A 20,788-nucleotide genomic window follows, 5' to 3' on the forward strand; every position below is an offset into this window, starting at 1 on the left:
AGGGAGAGAGGAAGGAGGAAAGGAGAAGAGAAGAAAAGAGAAATTAAGGGAGGAGAGTAAAAGAGAGAGAGAGAGAGAGAGAGAGAGAGAGAGAGAGAGAGATTGATTCTCCTGGTGGAATTCAACAATCATTGACTAACCATCATCTCTATGGTCAGTCACCATAAACACATGAAGTTCCAAATGAAACACGGGTGTCTGTTCATGGACGACTCCTGGTCTGTGTTCTTAAAGATCTTACAGCCCAACTAAGAATGACCCTAAGGCCATATAAACCAATAAATGATGTATGGTTCGGATTATCTACTTTACTAGACACTAGTATTGAGATCGTTCACAATGGTAAGGAAGTCTGTGTGCTATTGTTTCTAGAGCTAAGCCTAGAAAGGATCTTGGTGTACTTTGGGGCGATGGTCCAGCATAGGTCAGGGCATACAAAGATTTAATGGATGAGTTTCAAGGAGGTAAATCTGTACATGCAACGCGTGTGACCAGAACAAGCTGAGCATGAAGGGCTTTGCTGGCTACCTCCTCCTCCTCCTCCTCCTCCTCCTCCTCCTCCTCCTCCTCCTCCTCCTCCTCCTCCTCCTCCTCCTCCTCCTCCTTCCATATAGAACAGCAAACACCATTATTACACTATGAATGAGGCTCATTTGCCTTTCTGGGCTTTAATCTTCCGCAGATAGAACTCCAGCCCCTTGCCTTCAAGCACACAGCCGTCTGCTCTGCCACACTGGCTTGGTCTTGAGGCAATACAGGCAAGAAGCTCGCCCTGCTGGAACTGTTCCTCCAGGAGCCTGCTGATTTGGGCATTCTTTTTCCTTTTGTCGTATTTTCTTTTGAATTATCTTTGATCGTTTTTAGTTTAAAATCTCTTCCTCCTCAGGAGTCAGCTTGGCCCCCTTCTTGCGGCTCAGGGGCAGTGCATAGTGGGACTCGTACCACTCTCGGTACCGTGTGATGTCAATAAGCACAATGCAGTTCTTCACCAGGGTCTTGGTGCAGACAAGCTCATTGTTGGATGCATTGTAGACAACATCAATGATCCTTGTTTTGTGAGTACAACACTCAGAGTCCCAGGAAAAGTTCCCCACATCCAATCTCAGGGCACGGTACTTCTTATCTCCTCAAACTCGGACTGTGTATGTGCGGCGAGGGCCAATCTTAGTGTTAGCAGCGGGCCGTCCCAGCTCATACTTCCGCTTCTTGTGGTAGTGGTTTCTCTTACCCGCGGTCTTGCGGCGCTTGTGCCAGTTGTCCAGAGAGATGTTCATTGCTCGGCAACTGGCTGGAAAGAGGAAGAACGAAGCTTCACGGTCCGGTTTCTAAACTCATCTTCCTTCTTAATATCACCAAGTTTCCCATTTGTCTTTCATCCTTCAAATTGTTGAAAGCATTAAAGGTGCCTTGGCTCTTCCAGAACCAAGCAATGGTTCTTAATTATTCTCAGGTTATCATAATAGTCTAGTCCGGCTCCTTGCCAGTGATTGAACTTAGATATAGATACTGACCCAATTCTGGTCCAAAAACATGTAAGTGATCTGCCAGAGGATTTGGGGGTGGATTTTTATTTTAACTTCAGAAGAGTCTCTAGACATTTCTAGACATTCCCAGAACTGTCTTGGACATCTGAACGACAGATGAACAACAATTGTTTCACAGCCCTGACGAATGCAACCTCACCATCAAGAATGTAATGCCAGGGGTGGCACAGTAAAAAACATGGACAGCCTACAGCAACCAAATAAATCCCGGAGGGATAGACCTCTGGACTTCTTATTATATAAAATAAATATCCTCTTCTCGCCTAGTCAAATCTAAGGCCCCTGTTCTCCAGTTGAAAATAATCCCCCTTCTTGAAGGGATGCTTGGATTCCCCCTGACAGGTGGCAGTAGCTCTTCCCTCTTTCTACAGAGCATCCAGTGCCCCAGGCCCTCTCCTAAGCACTTCACTCATTTGGATCCCACAGTATTTCCTATGGAACACCATAATTTGTCTTATCATACATGCTGTGATAGAAGTGTGAACAAAAGCAACTCGGAGAGGAAATGGTTTGTTTCAGCTTACATTTCCAGGTCATGTTAATCCTGAGATTTGCAGAAAGAAAAGAAAAACAAAACAAAACAAAATAATTCCACCATTTGAGCCATATTTGAAGCAAGCTTTTAATTAAATGCCTAAGAGGATGGGCTTTGATCACGACCACTCCCTGGATTTCCCAGCTAAGTGATCTCAAGATGTGTTATACAGGGGCTTATAAGGACAAACCCATATAGCCACCATATTTTCCCATGAGGCTTTGTTATTTTCCAAGAACTGTAACTCTCGGCATTGCAAGACCTGACCTGGTCCTTGGGCAAGTGGGGCTTACAGTTAACTTCAGGTCTTACAGTCACAGCTCCTCAAGAGAGGCTGAGGCAGGAACAGAAGCAGAGGTCGTGGAGGAATGCTGTTTACTGCCTTGCTCGTCCAGCTTTCTGATGCAGCCCAAGCCTATCTCCCTAGGGATGGCACACCATGTGTGGACTGGTCACTCTAATGCCACGGAGGGGCCACGGCCAAAGGCCAGTCTGACCGAGGTAATTCTTCAGTTTGAGTTTCTCTTTTCCCAGATGACCCTGGGTTTGTGTTAAGTTGACAGATGAAGCTAACTATAGCATGCATGGTATGTGTCTTCATTTCCTTTCATGTTGCCATGACAAAATACAATGCCAAAAACAACTTAAGAGAGAAAGACCACAGCTCACGGTTGTAGTCTCGCATTGCAGGGCAGGAGCCTGAAGCAGTTAGTCATACTGACTGCATCCAGAGCAAAGATGGATGCATGCTGGTACTTAGCATGCCTCCTTTTCATTTAGCCCAGGTCCCAGCCCCATTCAGGATGGGTCTTTCCAGCTCAATTAACTCATTTAAGAAAATCCCTCATGGGCCAACTTAAGACAATTCCTCATTGTGACTCCCTTCTAGGTAATCCTACATTGTGTCAAGTTGACAATTAAAACCAATCACCATTGTGTGTAAAGCTATATTGCTCCTGTTGTCAGGAGGAAGAAAATGAAGCAGTTGAGCAAACCTGAAAAGGCTAAGCCATCAAGTGTCTAGGAGAGTGGTGGTTCACTCCAGGCTCCAGAGACTGTGTCCATATCAGTTCCCCTTCCAAACCATACTAATGCCACAGAACTCACTTATTTTTACAGACTGGCCAGTACTGTGATGTTGTGTTGCCTTCATTATCTTTGAATCCCACAACAGCCCTGAGAAGTCTGAATATATTATGCTGCCAAGTGCAGAGACTAAAAAGTAGTGGGAGGCTTGCTGGAAGACTGTGCTAGTAAGTTGCAATACAAAAGCCTGTATTAGTACTTTCCCAAGGCCTCTCTTTGCATTCGTTTTTAAACTCACATTAATCCTAGATTGCTAAAATGCAGTGTTTCTGAATCATGTGTGTTCTTAAAGATATGGTCAACTCCCTCTGTCTCTAACAACAGCAAAACAAACACATTCCTAGAACAAGTATCTACAGGAGTCCAAGTTTATGCATTTCAGGCTGCTTTCCCTTACAATGAGACCTGGTAGGGTAGAGCTATGAATTACAGTGTCAAGTTAAGATGCTTGGTTATACAGCCTCAGGAAGAAAGCCCAGGGGTCTTCACGCCTGCACAGAAAGCTTTCCAGGCACATGGCAAGAATACTATAAGTACTTCATGGGCCCTCTGCTCCCACACTGAATTGGGATCACAATATTTAACAGTCTTCCATTTTAAAATCTACCTTCAGCCAACATAAACCTCACCTATGTGCCCCTGCAGCCCATTCCAGACACTGTCAAACAACTTCCTTGTGGGGAATCTAAGAGAGGGTGTGGAATTAGCCTCCTAAGGGGCTAATAGGAGACTCAGATCTCTTCAGGAAGCAAGCAATAGATGGGACCCTGCCTATTAACAGATTGATTGGAATTGATTAGCTCTTACAAGTCCCTTGAACTCTGCATTTCTGAGGCTTCACACCCCTGCAGACCATACAGTGACAGGATCACAGATCTATAAATCAATCAGCTCAAGCCAAGGCTAAGAGAGTCAGTGATGTTCCGATTACCAGTGGTGCAAGTCAGATTTATTTCATGTAAAGACATGATTGCTCTTTTCTAATATAACATTTTTATTGATTCTTTGGGATTTTCATATCATGCACCCCACTTACACTCATTTCTCAACTTCTGTGTCCACCCCCAACCCTTCTGACCTTGTTGCCCCCCCAAAAAAGTAAAAGTAAAAGTAAGAATATATATACATTTTTAAAGTCCAGTTTGTGTTATTTATACACTCACTGGTGCATGGTCCAACTCTCAGTGGCCTACCCCTTAAATAGTGCTGAGTTCTTCCCCTCCTGCACCCCTACTAGAAGGCATCAATTGTAGAGAGCTGACCCTCAGCATACTATCACACTCCTTAAGAGTTCTCTTTGGTGGCTGCCTTCTAGTCTGTAACTCTGGAGGTTGAGTGGGGCAGAGGGTAGGGGCTGTCACAGAAGCTTTCCCTGTCCCTCCTCAACCATGTGTCTGCAGATCAAAATCAAAGTAGCCTCCTTGTTCTTCACAGTCAGCAGGACCAAGGATCATGGGCCTCCACAAGGTTTCTGGCTACAGCAAAGACCCTGAACACAACTCCTGTTGGCCTGAAGCCACACAATAGGACCATGGACCCAGACAAGGAAGGCCCTTGGAAGCATCTTGATCCATGGACATCAACATGGCCTCAGGGGACAGCACAGGCCACTCAGATATGAATCCCACCAAGTAAAATGATCTATGGACACTCACATGGCCTTCCGTGGCAAGGTGGCAACACAGGCCACAGACATCAACACAGACCTTCGCTGCAGTAAGACCGTAGATCCAAATATGGCCCTCAGAGGTAGCAGTGTAGGCTGCCTGAACTGATATGGCTCCCAGAAATAGCTGGCTCACAAACAACATGGCTTCAGGACAACAGCCCAGACCACAGACTCCCACCTCTTACTCTAAAATGGTTTCTCCCCTCCATTGGACAGAGCCAGATACTATCTATGAATTTTAAACATTATATATGTATATATATCACATATGCACATTCACACTTTCACATTATTGTGTTAGTAGACATAGCAGGCCTATACGTTTGTTTCTTTAGGCTCGTTTAATTTATAAATTATTTCAATAATTATTTACTAAACCTTCTATGTAAACACTTGAGGTATTCATTTCAGTGAGTGGAACAGACAAAACCTTACTCTCTTAGAAACTATATTCATCCATTTAATTCCACCACATGGTAAAGACAAGAAAATAGAAAAGAGGGTAAGTGACCCCTCTCAAAGCTGAACAAATAGTAAAAGTAGAGAACTAAGACAAGACCTAAGATTTATAGCTTTCTATTTGCCACTTAGCACTGTTTCTATAAATCGATCCTAGAATTCCAAAAGAGGGCAGCCATATTTGTTTGCCAATGGGTAAGTATCAGCATCTGCCCCCATAGGAAGGAGGGATGAATAGATGGAAGGTATGTGCAATCTTCTGTTTCTGATCATTTCTGATAGAACCATAGAGGTATGAGTCATTTTTTATCAATGACTCCTTAAATACCAAGAGCTATAACTAACTTTGAATAATGCAGTCTTAAATTTGCTTAACATTTATGTAAACTTTGGCTTGATTCATTTAAGAAATTTCAGCAAGAATATTTACACAGAACACAGTAAACTTTCTCTAAGTGTTTCCTCAACTTAGTTATATTTAAGCACTAGGAAAAAGACATTACAGTAACCACAAAGAGTTTCTATGTTACGAGGATAATTAATGAATAGACTTTGTTCATTGTTTGCAAAATAATGTGGTCCACAAATCTAGGTCTACCAGTTGGAGAGAAATAAACAGCTGGAGTGGGATGAGATCATGACCCACATGTCCTGAACCTTTGGTTTTGGAGGGCTAGTAACAATGTCCAGTGCTCATCACAAATGAGCTTCAAGAAATTGCCCTTGTCTCCCAGTACAGGATGGACCCCGGGTGAGCCAATCAGTGCCTCTCATGTGCAGCCAAGCAGAAAGCATACATGTGAAGTTGCCATGGTGACCTTTTTACTTATTGGAAGAATAGATGGAACTAGAATGACCCTCATCAGATTCAATAAGGATAGAGGTGGGGGTGTCCCGGAGTGAAGAACGGAGGGGGGGGGCATTTCTCTAGTCAAAGAAAGTGTAAAGAGTTTAAATTCAAGTAATTGTAGAAGAAAAACAGAAAGGAGTCTGAGCAATTAACAAATTTTTATAATCAAGCCAGCAAGGTTCTTGAGAGTAAATGACCCAAGCCTGTTTTAAAATTTCCTAAGAAGCAACTTATAGAAAATAACACATTCCAGTCTCCTCTTTCAAAATCTGATCCATTGTAACAGAAGAGGAGCCCAAGAGTCTCTATTCTAAAATGAGCCCCAGCCCATCCTGCTGCTTGTGGAGTGAATACTATAAACACTGTTTGGGGACAGCACAGGACAGAGAGCCCACTCCATGGCTGTCACCTCGTGGGACGACTTAGGGAAAATCATGACTATTTTCTATTTAAGCCTAAGTTTAAAAGCAAAACAAAAGCAGGGTTTGATTACCAGGTGATCAATAACAAGTTCTTTTTTCTTTTAATCTTGCCTTCTACTGTATATCTTTTTAACTGATGAAAACCCACAGAAGTTTTCTATGCCCACTGCCCTCTCTTCTTTTTTCCAAGGAAGTCTCTGCAAATCCACCTCTCACCAGTACGTCAGTGTCCATCGTCCCAGTTCCTTTGCAGAGTGCCTGCTTTGATGCTTGTTCTGAGTCTGTGCATGGTGCCCTCTGATAATTTTCTGCTGTAGAAACCACTATACCATAACCCAGTGGCTCACTACAGGTCAGCACTGTCTCTCTCTGCCCTGCGTGCAGAAAGCTGTGTTGTCATCTTTGTAATTTTTTTTTCTTTCTTTAATGGCTATTATGATGAAATTGAATGGAAGGGCAAAGAATGTAGTTTCTATGAGAATGAGATTTTGTCTGTTCCACTCACTGAAATGAATATCTCAAGTGTTTCCATAGAGGGTTTAGGAAATAATTATTGATATAATTTATAAATTAAACAAGCCTAAAGAAACAAAAGAGTGGGCCTGCTGTGTCTCCTAACATAATGATGTGAACTTTTCATAGTAGCCTCCTAAGCAGATGAAAATTACAATGACATTTGATATTTTCCAGTGATGAATCTGAAATTTAGCTGTGTAGACCTAAGATACTCTAACAGAAAAAAAACAAAAACAAAAACAAAAACAAAAAAAAACACGTAAGTTTAAGAACATTTAGCTTGCTCATGCATAGTTTAGAAAAGGTTCACTGTTGTGTAACCCTGGTTCCAACATTCTTCCACTGATGGTAACCGATGATGTGGAGACTTCTGTAAGTTAGTTTATATGAAATAAGAATTATACAAAATAACTTTACTTATGGAAAATTCAGTGACTATGCTGTTTATTCAGACTATTTGTGTCACATCAACATTCTTTATATTTATCCTTTCCCTGGTTGGTTACCATTTAATCCAAGGTTGTTATTTGTTTCATTTCATCATGCTGTATGGTCCAGGCTGCCCTTGCAGTCCCTGTGTAGTTTAGGCTTCAAACTCTTGATCCCCCTGCCTCCACTTCCCCAGCTGTGGAGTGCAGGTGAGCATCAAACGCCCAGCTGAAACTGTTTATACAACTGTCCCAAATAGGACTGTTCCTAATTTCTTTTTCTACATAGTTCATTGTTATTTATGGAAACATCACTGATTTTATAATTGTTTTTTATTCTTTGACCTTATTGAATTTATTCATTAATTCCAATTTGGAGATGATAATCATTAAGCATTCTTGATTAATTGATTCCTTTCTCATCATGATATAATAATCTCCTTTATCTCTTTTGCATAATTTTTGATTTATAGTCTACTTTTTCTGATGTAAGTATAAACACCATGCCTTTTTGATTTTCATTTACATGGAATTTTTTTTTTATATTCTCAGTTTCAGCTTGTTTCCTTACAAGTACAGTGAGCTTTCATAGGAAGTATATATCTGATTTCTCTATTCTTATTCATTCAGCAATTCTATAATTTTTGGTTAACAGATTTACTCCATTTACATTTAAATATAACTGGCAATGGGTAAGGACTACTACCATTTTGCTAATAGGGCATTGGCCTGTCTGACCTGAAGGTGCTGGGATTTCCTCCTTTAATGATATTTATAGTTTCAAGGCTAAACTTGGTCAAAACAACAAATTGGGTCAAATACGTCCTTTCTGATTAACCCCATCAGATGAGTAGGGTTCTTGAGACGATAGTTCCAGGCACTTTGCTGTCTCTTACATTTGCTTCTGGTGAGTAAGGTCTTTAGGATTCAAGTGGATGTGTTCCCAGTGAACTTTTGTCCTCTTGAAACTGTGTTCCACTCTCTCTTATTAAATTCCAGATTTCATGACTAATTTGCAGTGACAGCCCCAGAAATGCTTGTATGATAAATGAAAGAGGGTAGGTAGGGGCTTCCGCTTACAAATTGCTTTAAGATAAGCCTCTAACGCCTACCTTTACAATTGTCTCATAAATTCTTGCATGAAATGGATTGGGGCTTTTACAGCCTTTGTGTGGGGGCCTGTTGTTTCAGGGCGTCTCCACAGGCTGGCGAGTGCCTAGAAGCTGCAGAGATTTATGACTGAGTGGGAAAAGGTATGTGTGAGTACTTCTTCAACTTGTTTTGGAAAAGCAAGCAGAGAGGATGTTTTTCTCCATCTTGCACGGATCTGTAAACAAATGACTCACTGGCTGCATCTGAGTCAGGAAGACAGCAGTGTCAGAATCATGAGTTGATGAGTATTTGCTTCGAATATCAAAAGTTTGACTTAGAATACTTAGAAACCTTGCTTCCCAGAGACTCAGATTAACCAGCAGCCTGGAAGGAGGCAGCAAGGAGTTTATTTTATAAAGTGGAGGCATGTGTGAGCTTTTGCCACGTTCATAGCCAGGAAAGAAAGCAAACAGTATAAAGTGTGACTTCTCAGAATAAAGGGGGCCTGGATCAGTGATTATTATTTCTGGAAGAGTCAATATTGCGATAGAAAAAGGAACTCTTTTGTACCCACTCTCTCTGGGTTCCTTGGCGTATTTTAGTATTTCAAGTAATGGTTGAAACTACATTAACCTTCTCTGGTCTAATTGGAATCATCTGTGAGCAACAGAGTTGGCACTGTCAGATTCCACGCTCATTTTCTACGTGGCCTACAGTGTCTGCCATCTGTGTGGCCTTCCCTCCCTCCTGCCCACAGAGGAGGCACGTGGTGTGACAGACACACAGGACAGTCCTTCCTGGCTTCCCTCTGTGTTCAGGCTTTTTAAGAAAACCTGTGCTTGTTCAGTTTGCATACCTTCCCTACCTCCTCAGATCCTTCTTATTCAAAGAATTTGCATGGAGACATTCTTCCCCAACCCGAGGAATTCGGCTCAGCAAATTTCGGCTGCCAAATCCATCTCATAATCAACAAAGAGGTTAGAGCAATATATTACATTTGCAAAATCCAGGAAGGCCAAAAATGAATAAAAACAAAACAAAAAAACCAAACTTCTTACATTTTTTTTTCTTTCTGTCAAAAGAAGGCTGTAATCTAGACATCAGCCAGATACAGGAGGCAGAGTGGCTTCTTGCCTGCTTTTCTATACTACTCTGACTCCTTTTGGTTGTTATTCATTTAGGTGTGAGTGTAGGGATTGTGGGGGGTGTTTGTTTGTGTGCACATGTGTGCCTGTATTCATGCATGTGTGCATGTGTGTGTGTATGTTTGTTTGTGTGTATGCACATGTGCCTGCCTGCATGCACGAATGAATGCATGAGTGTGCCTACATGCATGTGTGTTTGAGTGTGTGTATGTGTGCGTGTTTCCACACACATGTGCCTGTGTATGTGCATGTATGTGTGTGTGAGTGTGTATGTGTGTATGTGTGTGTGAGTGTGTGTGTGTGTATTTGGGTACATGTAGATGTCAAATGTTGACATCGGCTGTCTTCCTCAGTTGTCGCTACCTAATTTGTAAGACAGTCTCCTTCACTGGACCTGGAGCTCAGCAATTTGGCCATGCAGCTGGCAGGCAAAGCTTCAGGAGCTGCTTGACTCTGCACTAGGGTTGCAGATGTGCATGGCCATGCCAGCTTCTACAGAACTTAATGCTGGGGATCCACATCAGGACCTCCTGTCTGTGCAGCAAGCACTTAGGAACAACAAAATAATTCTATGGTTGGAGGTCACCACAACACAAGGAACTGTATTAAAGGGACACAGCATTAAGAAGGTTGAGAACCATTCATTGCCCTAGAACAACAACCAACATCTTAGTCACCAAGACATATTTCCAGCCCCTTATTATTTGGATCTTAAGAACTATATGGGAAAGAATTCAAACAATACAGCCAAAAGAATGAGCTTTAAAAAACAACAACAACAAGCTGGGGGTGGGATTGGCAACGACATCTCAGTAGGTAAAGGTGCCAACTGCAAAAGCCTGGCAACCTGAGTTTGAGCCCCAGAGCCCACACAAGGGTGAAAAGAGAGAACAGACTCCACAAAAGTTGCCTTGTGACCTCCACATGAGCACCACCACCCCTCAACGATAATAAAAATTGAAACAAACAAACAAAAAAGCCTTGAATTTCTTTAGTTGGCATCCAAATGAATGTAATGCACTAAATCTGCAGATCAGCAAGTTTTTCGAGTGAAAAGGAAAAAGCAAATCATAATTGTATCAAGACAAACAGAAACCAGAATATGCAGTCACCCCATCTCTGAGCAGAGACAGGAAATTCAATGTCTCTGGGGGGATCTGACCTATACTCTTCTGACAAGCTTGTCTAGCACAACTTGAAACGTATCAAGAAGCTGTTTTGCCACAAGAAAATCAAGAAGAGGGAAGACCAATGAATGGATACTTCATTCCTCCTTAGAATAGGGAACAAAATACCCATGAAATGAGTTACAGAGACAAAAATTTGGAGTTAAGATGAAAGGATGGACTATCCAGAGACTACCCAACCCGGGGATCCATCCCATAATCAGCCACCAAACCCAGACATTATTGCATATGCCAGAAAGATTTTGCTGAAGGGACCCTGTTATAGCTGTCTCGTATGAGGCTATGCCAGTGCCTGGCAAATACAGAAGTGGATGCTCACAGTCATCTATAAGATGGAACACAGGGCCCCCAATGGAAAAGCTAGAGAAAGCACCCAAGGAGCTGAAGGGGTCTGCAACCCTATAGGTGGAACAACAATATGAACTAACCAGTACCCCCAGAGCTCTTATCTCTAGCTGCATATGTAGCAGAAGATGGCCTAGTCAGCCATCACAGGGAAGAGAGGCCCCTTGTTATTGCAAACTTTTTATGCCCCAGTACAGGGGAACGCCAGGGCCAAGAAGTGGGAGTGGTTGGGTAGGGGAGCAGGGCAGAGGGAGGGTATAGGGAACTTTTGGGATAGCATTTGAAATGTATATAAAGAAAATATCTAATAAAAAGAAGAAGAAGAAGAAGACGAAGAAGAAGAAGAAGAAGGAGGAGGAGGAGGAGGAGGAGGAGGAGGAGGAGGAGGAGGAGGAAGAAGAAGAAGAAGAAGAAGAAGAAGAAGAAGAAGAAGAAGAAGAAGAAGAAGAAGAAGAAGGAAGAAGAAGAAGGAGGAGGAAGAAAAAGAAGAAGAAGAAGAAGAAGAAGAAGAAGAAGAAGAAGAAGAAGAAGAAGAAGAAGAAGAAGAAGAAGAAGAAGAAGAAAAGAAGAAGCTGTTTTGCTATGGTGCTGTGTTGATGTGCATGGATATCCTTAATCGAACAAGGTGGATTTAATGACTCCAGCTTCATTCTAGAGATGAACAATCCAGGTTGCACTGGATCTGAGGTTAAAATCCAAGTCTGTCTGGCTTCAAATCCAAGTTATTACAATGGTTCCAGGGACCTATGTGAGCCCTGATAGATTGTAGACAGTTAGCCATAGAGTTTTAGTAGTTATGTGATCGATCTACTGCTTTCATTTTGCAGATGGGGAAACAGATTGAGAAAGGTCCAATAATCTCACAAGCCTATGGCTGGTGGGAAATCTCTCCTGCCCTGTCTTCACTGCTCCAGACCCACATTCAAGGAAGGAGAAAAAGAGACTGGCCACCTAACGGAATACTGTGCTTATACAGTTGCATAAGTCCACACCCCTGGGAATCACTGGAAGCGGGCGGCACTATGGCTCTTTTTGTAATGCTGAATCTACTTAAGGAAACCTATTCTATAGCAGCCAGGAGGAGAAACAGGAAAAGAAATGGCCAATTGGCTTTCTGAGTCAACTCCACCTTTTCACGCTGAGATTTAGCTGTTCCAGTATTCTACGCTTATCTTTAACCCTCCAATAATGACTTCATTATTTACTCTATTATGCTATATTTTTTTTCTGATCCTAAATTAGAATGCCCTCTGGACCAGAGACAAATACATTTGTCCTTGCATCCCATGTGCCCAGTATTATGCTTCCCACAAACCATACTACATGAAGCCATGCCAGCTAAAGGTAATGATTAACCTTAAGTGTGCGAGTTCAAGATAATTCCTACCCACTCCAAGGCCCAGTCTCTGGTGTCACTTAGATAAAAATCATTGCCTGTGACTTTAAGCCTCACACCCAAAACAAGTTCACTCACTGTTCACTGTCATCTAAGAAGGTCAGAAGGAAAGGGGCCCTCCATTGGGTGGGGATGGGAACACACCCATCTACTTCCTTTGTAAAGTCCCACCTCAGAGGGAAGTGGACTCCAAACAGGATGGGCAGTCCAGGGTACAGGAAATAAGCTATGGCGCTTCAGGGTGCTTAAATAAACTGTTCCTCAAGAGTGAAAGTACAACCAACAATGGAGTGTGAGTGACCCCCCACTGACACCTGCCCTGTCTGTAGGCACCCTGTCTCCCACTGCAGCCAAGTCGCACACACCATGGGTCTTGTCTTCCCTTCACAATCTGTAGGTATCTGGTCTGCAGAGTCCCCAATGGGTTCAGGGTTTGCAGATCCCGTTCCTACGTGTCTTAGATTGTTTCTCCTGTATGCAGCTGACTTTAACAAAGTGCTAATGGGCTTTAAAAATAGCTTCTTGTGGATTTTTCAGAGGACAGGCTGCCTTCCAGCCAAAAATGTGTGGAATGGTGGTTTTCTGTCAACAATGAGTCTTTGTTATGGAGTTGAAAGTGCAGGTCCCTCCTCCTGAGCCCACTGCAGAGGTTTGCCTGATGCAATTGACCCTGTTTTAATTAAGTCTTCCTTTTGTGTTGGACTCAGTGCCAAGAAGTCTAAATGAATGCTATGGATTTCAATGGGTTTTGTTGTTTGGGGTTGTCATTTATTTCCAAGTCTATTTTAGGACCTGTGTAAGGGTCATTCCCTTGCAAAACCTCAAGATAAGGGTTAAGAGACTTTTTCTCAAAAAAAAAAAATAACATTCTCAAGAGTGAACACTATCTTTGTTTTGCTTTCTCTCCAATGTAATTGAATTCTCAACGTCAAGAAAATTTTCCTGCCTCCTGATGGAAACTGGAGACAAAGATGTAACTCACAGGCCTCCATAGATGGGGGAAACTTCACCTGCATTTACCCTCAGGAAACTCTAACAGATCTAGCTTAGTTGGCAGAGTACTAGCATCTATGAAATCCTGGATTTGTTCCCTAGCATCATAACATCTGTAATCCCAGCACACTGTGGGGAAAGGTAGGAGAATCAGGAATTCTAGGTCATCCTCAACTACATAATAAGTTTATTAGAGGCCAGCCTAGACTGCACAAGCTCACTTTGGCACTACTCATGCCATGCCAGGAAATTTCACCAAGGCCAACTTGGCAACTAACGCCAAACAGTTATCACTCTTGACCTTAATCAGAGCAGCCTCTCCTCTATTTCATGAAGTGTGATGAAGACAGAGACCTATGAGTTCACAAGGTGCTAAGCATAAATAAATAAAAAGTGGAGTGCTTAGCCCTAAACAAGGTACCTATATCACCCCTCCAAGACTCAGAGAATATTGTGCTATAAGAGCCAGAAGATAGGGAAATGAACTGTAAAATGCCTTCTACTGGGCAATACATAGCCACTGCAATCATGAGCTCTCAGCAACTGTAGATGATTGCACAAGAATGGACACATTAGCAACCAGACAAGAGCAGAGAAGAGAGACTCAGCATGCCCTACCTATCATGGCTGAACTGTTTCCTTCTAGCAGATTCAAGGAAAGGACAGTCATTGCCATTGGTTGTGTACCCACTGGTGACCCTACCATGAGCCAACAGATATTCATCTGATGATTGTACAGATTAGGCCAATTGAGTCACACAGTAAACCAAAAGTCATTAATCTGGGAAAGGGACAGATTAGGGAGGGGGGTGAGTCTTGACAAATGTTTGAGGAGATAAGAAAGGGTAGGGGAAGAGAGTAACCAGAATGTGTCAAAACTGTCTATTAAATTATCAAAGGACTAACTTAACAAGAAGTAAAAATTAAAAAATGAAAAATAATAATGAAATTTTTTTAATTTAAAATTGGGAACCATGTGGAGAAGGAATTGTGATGACCACTATTCAGGGCTAGAATACAAAAATTTGGAAACTTGGCTTCTTCAAGTCCTAGGTTTTGTTGGAATAAGTTATCACAGGCTAAGTGGCTTGGGACAACAGGACTTCTGAAATCAGGGTCCTGTTCTCTTTGAGTGTTGGAGGACAGCATTCCCCTGCCCTTCCAGGCCTCTAGTGTTTACTGGCAAACCTTTGCTTTCCATGCCTTACAGACATAGGGGCCAATCTCCGCTTCCACCTCTGCATGTCCAGTCTTCCCTCTGTCTGGCATTGTCTTTCCTTCTAATAAGGCCAGAACTCTTCTAAATAAGGCCCCACCAAATGATACCATCTTAATTGACTATTCCACAAAGACACCATCTCTAAATAAGGTCACCGGTACAGAGGGTTCGGATTTTAACATTTAAGTCCAGCTCACACAATGTCCATGGCTTAGATGTTCACAAGACCATCTAGAGATAGTAAGTTTATGTGCTCAGTTTGTAACTGAGTCTAGCTTTGTCTCATTCCAGCCCTGCATCCTGCATCACTCATCATCCCTAATTCATATACTGTGCAGAATACCTGTTGTGTGCATGGCACCATGCCAGGCTACAGTTTTACAGCTATGAATAAAACAGATGCAGCCCAAGCCTCATTAAACATCAAACAGTCTAGTCAAATGAGATGCACATTTGAAATCTAATTCCATAACCATCATTTGCTCCCATAGCATATTTCCAGTAATGTAGGCTGTCATTTTCAGCTCTAGCTGGGGAAGAAGAAAATGAGAACTCCTTCAAAAAGGTGTGGCCCTCACTTCTGCTTTCACCAAAGTGTCAAGTTTTGCTTTATATATGAGATATCCCTGTAAAAAACAAAAAGTTGTTCGGCAGAGAGAACCATGGTCATGTCATGTTATTAAACAAATAATTCTAAAATCTCAATGCTTAAAACAATGTTTATTGGCCAGCCAGAAGAACAAATTGGTGCCTAGCCCAATGGTCGTCAGAGAGGATTCATCCAGTAACTGGATGGAGCAGATTCAGACATCCACAGCAAAACATTAGGTGTAACTTGGAGAGCCCCATGGAAGAAGAAAAGAAAGAATTGTAGGAGCCGGAGGGGTTTAGGACACCGTGGGAACACAGAATCAACCAAGCAGGGCTCATAAGGGTTCACAGAGACCAAAGCAGCAGTCACAAAACCTCCATGGGACTGTCCTAGGTCCTCTGCATATATGTTATGGTTGTGTAGCTTGGTGTTCCTGTGGGACTCTTAACTGTGGGAGTGGAAGATGTCTCTGACTCTTTCTCCTGCTCTTGGGACTCTTTTCCTCCTGCTGGGTTACCTCATCTGCCCTTGATATGAGGACTTGTGCCTAGTCTTGTTGTAACTGGTGCTGTGTTTGTTTGATATCCCTGGGAGGTCTGCTCTTTTCTGAAGGGAAACGGGAGAAGTGGATCTGGAGGGAAAGGGGATATGAGGGTTCAGAGAAGGGGGAGCAGTGGAAGGAGAGGAAACTGCAGTAGGAATGTTATGTATGAGAGAAGAATTTTTAAAAGAAACCAAACATTTCTAAAACAAATAAGAACTATTGCTGCTCATTCACTAGGATGGATTCAAGTCTTAATTATCAACATCAGGAGGTTCACAAACACCTGTAAATTCAGCTCCAAGGGATCTTATGTCCTCTTCTGAACTCTGTGGCTACATGCATGTACACATAGAATCATACATAGAATATATATATATATATATATATATATATATATATATATATATATATATTCTTTAAAATAAGCTTTATTCTGTGCTTCATGTTGTGCTTCTACACACACACACACACACACACACACACACACACACACACACACCAATAACCACCTAGAGCTATGTTCTGTGTCTCCCTCATTCCAGCTCCAGGCTAGTGAAGTAGCTTTATCTAGAACTGTGTGCATTGCTGTAGCAAAGGGAGAAGGTGAAGGAGGTAAACTCACACCAGCCCTTAGATGAGGTGTGTTCTCTTGTGTCCACTTCTATTTTGCTTATTCACCAGAAGAGCTACCAGGCTGTGCTTCCTTCCAGCAAATCCTTGTGCCTGGAAGAGGTTGCACACAATGTTCTTGCTAGAATAGAATAGAAAAGAAGCAATTTCTTCAATATACTGTAGCAGGAAGACTTTCTGCTTTGTGGCAAGATGAACAGCCCACAACAAATATGCCTTTCAGGTCCAGTTGATTATGTGGAAGAATAGCTTAGGTGCTCAGTGAAAGTTTTTTTAAACATGGGTTGATTCCTTTCTCTCTCTTCACCCTTACTCCAAAGCTCCAGGAAAGAGGAGCCCTGCCACCATATCATCTTAGGTCAACCCTGTGCACACAGATGGCCACACATTAGCTAGGGGTGTCTAAGCTCTGTTTCTAGGAACTGCAGAAGGAAAAAGCCAAACTTGGGGACACCATGAGTAAGTTGCTATAGTTTAGATCTGAAACAAACCCCACAGTCCCAGGCACCTTTCTTTCTGTCTTCAGTGCTGTGGAGAGTTAGTGGCATCTTTAGGAGATAGAACCTACTGGAAGAAGACAGGTGGCTTGGTCCATACCCTTGGAGAGGATTTGGGAACCATAGCCCACTCCTCTTTGTCTTCCAGCTGCCATGAAGCAAGGGCTTCCACTGTCATGTATTTCTACCATGACCTACTTTGCCACCACAAGCCTGAAAGCAATGGACCAAACCACTATGGACTGAAACCTCCAAAACCATTATAAATTGTCTATCTCAAGCATTCTGTCACAGTGACAGCAAGCAGACTAATACATCAGAGGTCATAGAATTCCAAGCCATTCACCAGTTTTCCCTTACACAGCAGTATCCTGAGTACATACACAGTATGGTTTTAAGTTTAGAAACTTATTAACTCATAACCTCTCAGGAAATGTTTGTTTTATGTAAAGCAAGGCATCTAGTCATTAAAAAATTGGCTCCATACATCAGCAGTTTGCCATAGTACTATGTACGTTTTTTTCATACCTCTCAAGTTCTATATTTGCTTCCCTGAGGTAAGTAAGGAAAACCTAGGAGAAATTACAAGTGGTTAAATTACTGTCCTGTTCCACTTGGTGGCTGTTGACAGTGGGATTCCCATGAATGTCTCTACCCAGATGCTCATCCGGGCATCCCCAGGAACAGGAGCATTCTGTCTTAGTCCCTCTAAGAAGCCACCAGCCTTGATGAGGGTCCCCATTGTTGCCTTGGCTCTGCAGGATGTCCAGCATCTTGGCAGTCAGTGATTCACTCCAATCCTGGAAATGCCTGTGTATCTCAGAGGTAGGCAGGACTTTTTGGACCTTCCTACTTTCTTCCCTGCCTCTGTGCCTCCAGCAGGATGATGGTCTAATCACACTAATCTAGACCATCACCCAGCTGTGGAAGTCAATGCCTCCTGGCAAGTCATTCATTCTCATGATTTGTGAAGAACAGGAGACCAAGGAACAGAAAAGAAACTTGTACATAGGTGTGCTGCTAGGCACTGGCAGCACCAGGCTTGGAGGCTAGACGCTGAGGCTGCAGAGCCGGCTCGTTAACCCCTAGTCTCTGCTGTCTTTCCTCTGGCAGTCCTCCCAGGGCAGCCTCATCACTTGTGGGTGCTGCTTTAAATGCTTGCTACAGCCTCAGTGCCTACTGGATATTGAGTTCCTGGGGTGAAGCCAAGCAGGGCTGCAAAGGGGGCTTCTTAAGGTACGGAGGTACTCTGAGGCCACTGAGGAGGAATGCCAGCAAGCTTCTGCATTCCTCAGCTAATAAACGTCTTACAGAAGTGGAGAATAGCCATCCATCCCATCACCTGTTCTGCTGGAAATGTTGATTTCCCCTGAGTGCAGAGTCTAGAACTGAGAGTCGTTTCCAGAGAGCATTTTACAGGAGCTTCTTTCTGTACTGGTCTAGATGCTTTTCAGGCTGAATATGAAGGTGTCCCCCAGTCCCCTACCTGCCATATGATTCCAAGCACTGGTCTAACCGGAGCAGTGAAGAAGTGAAAAGATGAAAGACACAAAACACAGAAAAATGTAGATGGTGAAGCTGGAGCACCATGGAAGTATGGAAGCTAGCGTGTTCATTATCTACAGCTGAACAGAGAGGCATGGTTGCTGCATACAGCTGAACAGGAGGCAGGTTTAGTTATTTTCTATATGAGCCACCTCTGTAGGGGAGCAGTCTTCAGGCTGTAATCATCCAAGGAGAGAAAGCTATAGTGGACATTTTCTGCACATATCGTCAGCATTTACATTCAGACTCAAGGATGCTTTGCCATCCCTCTGAGCCTTGCTCAGGAAAGACTTTGTCCAGCCCCGTGGAGCTGAGGCGCTGGGGTCCTTAACGTGCCCCCATGCCCATGTCAACAGTACACATTACTCAGGATTTCATTCTCTCCCTGCAACCCCTTGAGAATCCTGCCTGGCCTGCAATCCTTTTATTAAATAGTATCATAACCCCCCACCCCCACCAGCAAGAATTACAGAAAGAAAAAAGTCTCAAACCCTACATCCAGGACATTCCTTCACTCTAGTTTATATGCACTTTTTTTAAAGCTCTTAATAAATTTCAAAAGTGGGAAATTTTATAGTCTGTTCTCTGCAGCCCCTGTAAAGATGCTTTAAAAGAAAACATGAACAAGTCTTCTAACAGTTCATCAGCTCAAAAGTTTAATGTAAAACTGTTCAAGTCTCCCTGTCCCTTTCTCCCTCTTATTGTCAATACAGAGGACAGATATTTGTTTGTTTCTTTCTTTCTTTGTTTTACACCCCAACTGCAGTTTCCCCTCCTCCTCCCCTCCCCTACCCCCTCCTCCTCCCTTTCCCTTCAGAAAAAGGAAATCCTCCCATGGATATCAACCAGCCCTAGCACATCAAGCTGCAGTAAGAGTAGGTGTGTAGTCTCCTATTGAGACTAGACAAGGCAGCTCAGTTGGAAGAAAGGGTCCCAAAGGCAGACAAAAGAGTCAGAGACAGCCTGCGCTCCCACTGTTAGGAGTCCCACATGAAGACCAAGCTAGACAACTGTAACATATATGCAGAGGAACTAGGTCAGTCCCATGCAGGCTCCCTGGTTAGCCCCTATGAACCCAGATTGATTCTGTGGGTTTTTCTGTGGTGTCCTTTGCTCCTTTGGCTCCTACAAACCTTACTCCCTCTTCTGAAGGATTCCCCAAGCTCCACCTAATGTTTGGTTGTGGGTCTCTACATCTGTTTCCATCATTTGCTGGGTGAAGCCTCTGTGATGATTGTGCTAGATTCCTGTCCCAGCACATCTTGGAGGCAGAGCAAATTGTAGGTCAAAAGTTTTGTGGCTGGGTTGGGGTCCCAATCCCCCCATTGGAAGTCTTGCCTGGTTACAGGAGATGGCTATTTCTAGCTCCATATCCTCCATTTCTAGGAGTCTTAGGGTCACCCTCATGGATTCCTGGGTGTTTCCATTGCCCTAGGTGTCTAGCTCATCCCAGAGATGCCTCCCCATTTCAGTTGTCTCTCCTTCGGTCCTCTACCCACCTGATCCTTCCTGTTTTCACCCCAACTCCCACTTCCAGCCAGCACCCCCATCCACCCTTGATGTCTATTTTATTTCCCCTTCTCAGTGAGATTCACACATCCCTGAGCCCTCCTTGTTACTTAGCTTTGTTGGGTCTGTGGACCCAAAATTATCCTGTACTTTATGGCTAATATCCACTTACAAGTGAGGACATAACCACATGTCTTTCTGGGTCTGGGTGACCTCACTCAGAATGATTTTTCTAGTTCCCATTCTGGAACCACATGAGTGAACATGGCCCAGGAACATGGATTCAGGTTCCTCAAATGCCTTATTTCAACATGGCAACAGTTGCAGGAAATTTTTATAGTCACAGAGCAAACGGAAGTTATAAATCAAGGCATTCTTCAAATATTTTGGTGGGAACATCAGGTAGGCAGTTTACAGCACAGAAAAAAATTTTAATCTGTTCCAGGTTTCAGATATTATCTAATAGCATTCTTAGCTTCTGGTAGAATAAGAGACCTGTTAATCCATTCCAAAAGCATTTATCTGAAAAATCAAAGGATGCTGGCTCAGACACTGAGAGCTAAAGATAGCAGAAGATAATCTGGC

General features: G+C 43.0%; 1 protein-coding gene and 1 pseudogene across 6 annotated transcripts in view; one reads left to right on the forward strand and one right to left on the reverse strand.

Moving 5' to 3' along the window:
• The window catches only part of Me3 (malic enzyme 3, NADP(+)-dependent, mitochondrial), a 222,076-nt gene that overhangs the window by 128,530 nt on the left and 72,758 nt on the right, over positions 1 to 20,788 (forward strand). The gene's annotated exons all lie outside the window — the stretch shown is intronic.
• Positions 650 to 1,274, reverse strand: Gm15744 (annotated as a pseudogene).

Source organism: Mus musculus, chromosome 7 (genome assembly GCF_000001635.26).
Source record: "Mus musculus strain C57BL/6J chromosome 7, GRCm38.p6 C57BL/6J".
NCBI classification, from domain to species: Eukaryota; Metazoa; Chordata; class Mammalia; order Rodentia; family Muridae; genus Mus; species Mus musculus.